The sequence below is a fragment of the Helianthus annuus genome, chromosome 12, assembly GCF_002127325.2.
Source record: "Helianthus annuus cultivar XRQ/B chromosome 12, HanXRQr2.0-SUNRISE, whole genome shotgun sequence".
NCBI classification, from domain to species: domain Eukaryota; kingdom Viridiplantae; phylum Streptophyta; class Magnoliopsida; order Asterales; family Asteraceae; genus Helianthus; species Helianthus annuus.
The window spans coordinates 20,923,664-20,929,663 of NC_035444.2; positions in this window are offsets into that span (position 1 = coordinate 20,923,664).

Genomic DNA, 6,000 nt, shown 5'->3' on the forward strand with positions numbered 1-6,000 from the left:
ATAAGTCCTAACACATATGTAACTAGGAATCTTGTGTATCCTATGTGAAATCTATTTAGGAATCTTGTGTATCCTATGTGACTCCTATGTGAAATCTATTATACTACTCGCAACAAGTTTTGAACGCGCTCAATCGCATCGCAAAACTCAAAAATCATTATGATCGAATCTCACTCCAAACCTCTCTTTGTCTAGATGTTTTCCAACGACTCTACCTCAAATTTTCGCAACAAGTTAGTGGCCAAGGTCATTCCTCAAATTTTCGCTCAAGTGCACTCTCTCAGCAACTCTCGAACCTCAGAAGACTCTAAGACGGAAGCGCCGCAATCTATCTTCCTCTACAAACACTTCAAAGCCTGTGACCCGATGGAGTTCACGGGTGAAGGAGGTGTGTCCTAGCTACTCCAGTGGTTCGTTTCTATCGAAGTTACCCTTCGTCAGAGTGGGTGTCCAGTGTCCCTATAGTTTCCATACTACTTGCGCAACCAGAGTATTTCAATCGCGAGCACTCGACTGGTGGACTGCCGAACGTAACAAACGTGGGATCTCCGCAGCTTACGCTCTCTCTTGGGATGAGCTGAAAGACCTCATGAAGAAAGAGTACTGCCCTCCCCACGAAGTCCAGAAGCTAGAAGACGAATTTTGGGAAATCAAGCAAGTCGAAGGTGACAATACTGGCTACACCGCAAGGTTCAAACAACTTAGCATAATCTGCCTAAGTCAAGTCAACACTTCAGAAAAATCCATCACGAAGTACATTCGCGGCTTGCCTGAATGTGTGGGAGATTTTGTCGAAGCTGCAAGACCTTCTACCATCAAAGAAACCTACCGCTTAGCCGCCGAAATCAACGACAAACGAGTCTTGGACGGATTTTTCTACAAGAATCCTGTCAAACAAGCTAATCAAGCAATCGTCATCGATTCTCCAGACGATTCTACCGACGATTCTTCAAGTGAGTCCTTAGACGAATCTTCCGATGACAACGCATCGCCTCACGAAGCTCAGTTCAGCCGCAAACGAAAGACCATGAGCACAAACTCTTCAACAACTGAGCTATCGCAACCAGAACCTCTCCAAGCAATTCCAGTTCACCCAAAGCGCGACTACAACGGAACTCATCCCCTGTGTCTCATGTGTACGTATCATCACCCGCCAGAAGATAACTGTCGCTATTGCGCAAATTGCAACTGGTATGGTCATCTTACCCAGCACTGTCGCACGGGGCCGCAGACTTGAGGAATTTCAGCAACAATCGCAGTCTCCGCAGAGGCCCCCCACAACAACATTAATTATGCTTACAATGTTGTTGTAATGATACGATTTTCACCGTTAATTTCCTTTATATGTTGAACTTGTTCTATTTCTCGACGCAATGTGGACTCTATTTATCTCTCGCTCTCCCTCGCATTCGCGCACGGACTAAATACTAGCACTATGTACTATATAATGTGTTTCCCCCCCCCCCTACTACACGTTCTTGAGATGAAGTACGATAAATGTGCAAGGATCAAATTAATCACGGGTGCACATGGGATTACTGTGATCAGTGCACGGAGATCATAATGAGTTTCAATGATGCCATAACGTTAAAAGCATGGTCAAGCGTGGTGGATACGCCGCTGGTACTTCCTATATATAAGCGTCTTGATCATGTCGACACAGTGTGACACCTATTCACGGGGCAGAGGCGTGTGGTGGAAGCATGGTGGACACGGCGCTGGTACTTCCTATATATAAGTGCTTCGCCATGCCAACCAATGTCTTGTGAAGAAAGCGCCATGCAAGTTGAACGTTATTAGACCAAGTATACTATTAAATCTAATTTCGACACACTAAAATTACATCGCAAGGTGTAACAATCTCAATCGCAACTCAAAGCGTGTAATCGCTGGACTTTTCGTAAGTCAACACGCTCGCAATTGCATTATCGCTGGAATCTATCTCGCAATCCCCATCGCTTATTGTGTGTTCGCTCAATCGCTTATTATGTGTATCGCGCTATCGCTTATCGCGTGAATCGCTATCGCTATCGCTATCGCTTACCGTTATCTATGATATCTGTGTTATGTTAGCACACATGACCTCGCCCCACGAGACGAAACTAATAGGGTTAAAACATGGTGGATACGCCGCTGGTACTTCCTATATATAAATGTCTTAGCCATATCAGCAGACTTTCGTGGAAAAGGGCCATGTGGGGCTTAATATTAGTTAAAATTTGTGGTGTTGTTGAATCTAATCAAATCGCGTGTTCCCATCACTTGCAACGCATCAATCGTCACCTATCGCTCGACGGTTGTCGCAATCGCTGTCGCTTATCGCTTTTCGCTTATCACCGCCGTCTTCGCTCATTATGTTTGTGTTGTGCTATCGAATTTTCATTTGTGGTGTTGTTGAATCTAATCAAATCGCGTGTTCCCATCACTTGCAACGCATCAATCGTCACCTATCGCTCGACGGTTGTCGCAATCGCTGTCGCTTATCGCTTATCGCTTTTCGCTTATCACCGCCGTCTTCGCTCATTATATTTGTGTTGTGCTATCGAATTTCCGCGTACCGCCTATCGCTTATCGCACTCGCTCGTATCGCTGAACTGAGTTCGTAAACGACTTCATCGCTCAGTTTGCTCAAATCTCTCTCTTTCAATTGGTCCAATGATCTTTTGCTTGGACCAAGGGAATCGAAATCTATCGGTACTATGTCGACACACATGACACTGCCTCACGGGACGGAAGCCATATGGCTAAAACATGGTGGATGCGCCGCTGGTACTTCCTATATATAAGTGTTTTAGCCATATTGTCGAACTTTCGTGGGAAAGTTCCATGCGGGGCCTACTTTAAATTTAAAACCTTTGAGTAAACAAAGCTTTTCCTACAAACTTTTTCTGAAATTTAATCAAAATCTTTGTACAAAACGGGATTTTCTTGTAACGTTGGTATGACAATCAACTCAAGTTCATGCCGCGTGACGATAAAATTTCGTAAAACGAGTTTTAACCACCCTAAAATCTTTTAGTAATCTAATAAAACTTCCTTCATGGCGCTGGTGTAAACATCGAAACAGTTTGACACCGCACTGTGGGAAGACTTTTCATAAATAAGTTTCCTCCAACCTTTCGAATTAATAAACTTTTCAAGAATTCAAAACACTTTTGGATCGCTTTTCGTGTGTTGCCATCTTTTGTTATACGAATCGTCTTACTCGCTGCCATTGTCAATAATCGCAACGCCCTCGCTCGTCGGATTTCAATTGATCGCTCGTTGTTTTTGACGTTTTTATCGCTACGCTCATTCGCATCGACTCGCGCGACCCTTCTTGTGGATTAATTTCGGGACGAAATTTTCTAAAGCAGGGGAGACTGTAACAACTCGCACGTTCGTGCGTCGTTACTACTCAAAATACTCGTTACGCCTAGCACCAGAGATTCGGATCATAATGTTTTCGCATAGATCTACACATAATCATGGTTAAAAGGATTGAAAGAATGGTTTTCCAACTTTCTTTCAACTATTTTACACTCAATGCATTGAAAACCGATAGAATCGGAGTTCGTTCTAATCTTCTACTCTTTCTTAGTAATGTGTCAGTACAAGATCTGATTTCTATCAGAGAGACTACCGATTTCGGGTTAAACATGAACAACCGTCTCGAACAGGTTAATTGGTCAGACTAGGGTGATTCCTGTCCGATCGGGTCACTTGGGTCAAGATGGGGTTTCTGTTGTTTAGCACGTTATCACACCGTCTCGAACAAAACTATCAAAACAATCAAGTGTCAAGGACAATCAGGCCGTTGGGACGGATTGCCGTCCGATCGGATTGCCATCCGATCGAGCAGCCACCCGATCGGCTTGCACTTGGAACCATACTTAAACGTTATTCAACCTTTTCAAGTTTTGAACGTCGAACGGATAGCCGTCCGATCGGATTGCCATCCGATCGAGCGACCATTCGACCATGTGACATTTGGAACTTCAACACTTAAGCAATTTCCAACATGTTCCATAACCAACGGATTGCCACCCGATCGGATTGCTATTCGATCGAGTGACAATCCTACTGTGAACTTGTTCTCACTAAGTGTCCTACCAATCGGATTGCTACCCGACCGAACCTCCGTTCGATCGATCGACCTGAAGGGTAGAGATACTTCTCTGTTTTCAAAATGCTACAACGAAAACTTCAAAACCATCATACACAAACACATCCTTACCAAACGAGATGACAACCCAATCGAATGGTCACCCGATCGGACGACCATCCGAACGGATTGCCATCCGATCGACCGGCCATCCGATCGGATTGCCATTCGACACTCAGTCACTTCCCATCGTTTAACGTGGTGGGAATTTTATCGATTTTGTTTCCGCTCATCACATTCGTTAGGTTTTGTTTTGACTTGTTATGTTTGCTATGGTAACATACTACGTGTCTGGATTTGAGTTGATTCCACCAAAACATTCACAATCCTCCTAAGAGGAGGCGGGGTGTGTGTGATGCACCCTTTACCACGCGTGGAACAAATAAAAGATCCACTGCCACTAAAATGTTCACGAGCGATGGGCATGCACAATTTCAATTTCCGAGATGTTTTTAACGCGTGATACTTTTGAGGTTGTGAGGGTAATTGTTGGTTGGGGGAAATTGTTAGGTGTGGTGGTGAGTGATGATCATTGCCACTAAAAAAGGTTGTGAGTGATGAACTAATGTGGCGAAACTTGATTGGGTGTTATGAGTGATGAGTGAGTGATAAGTGATGACCACCCCCACCCCTAAGGCTCCTGTTATTATTTTTTTGAGTTAATTTCTATTTGACTCCCTGACATTTACCTATTTTAACCATCTGGAGCACGAATTCTTATTTTTTCTCAAATCATGGCCTCGGATTTATAAATGTGAACTATTTGACTCCTTATTACTAACTCTGTCCAACTTTAACGTTAGTTCTTGAGGGTATAGTTGTCCATTAAGTTTTAAGTGTTTAATAAATCAAATTCAACTACAAATTCATACTTACCTTTGGCCGATGATTATTTCAACAGCAAATACACATTTTATTCATGAAGGATTAAAATTCTATGTGATAGAATTAATCGACGGAACTTGATTACGTAAGCAAGAAATCAAATTTAAATATTTAATGTGGTTGGATGGTAACGATGTTAAAATTCAACAGGTTAAATAATAAAAAATAGGTGATATTAAAAAAAATCAAAGTTAATACCCAATTAAAAAAATAGATGATATAAAAACCCATGTAATACACGAGACTATAGCCAACTTTTTATATAAATTAGATTCCCTTTTTCTCTTCCTGATGTAATCAAGTTACACCAATTAATTCTATCACATGATCTTTAATAATTCTTGTGCAAAATGTATATTTGCTTTAGAAATAATCTTACACTAGTTAGTATTATTATTATTATATATATTGTTAGTGATGGACGATGAATTGTAATTTTAATTTTATAATAATACATAGCTTTCTATTATTTTTTTAATAACATATTTTTAATTTTTTTCCTTTTTTAAAACCATATATTTCCTATACCATTGTTTTTAAGAATTCTTTTTTTTTCTTTTTTTTAGAACATATATTATCGATTAATTTGATACTTTTTTAATAATTGACTATAGCCAACTTTTTATATAAATTAGATTCCCTTTTTCTCTTCCTGATGTAATCAAGTTACACCAATTAATTCTATCACATGATCTTTAATAATTCTTGTGTAAAATGTATATTTGCTTTAGAAATAATCGTACACTAGTTAGTATTATTATTATATATATTGTTAGTGATAGACGATGAATTGTAATTTTAATTTTATAATAATACATAGCTTTCTATTATTTTTTTAATAACATATTTTTAATTTTTTTCCTTTTTTAAAACCATATATTTCCTATACCATTGTTTTTAAGAATTCTTTTTTTCTTTTTTTAAAACATATATTATCGATTAATTTGATACTTTTTTAATAATTGACGTTT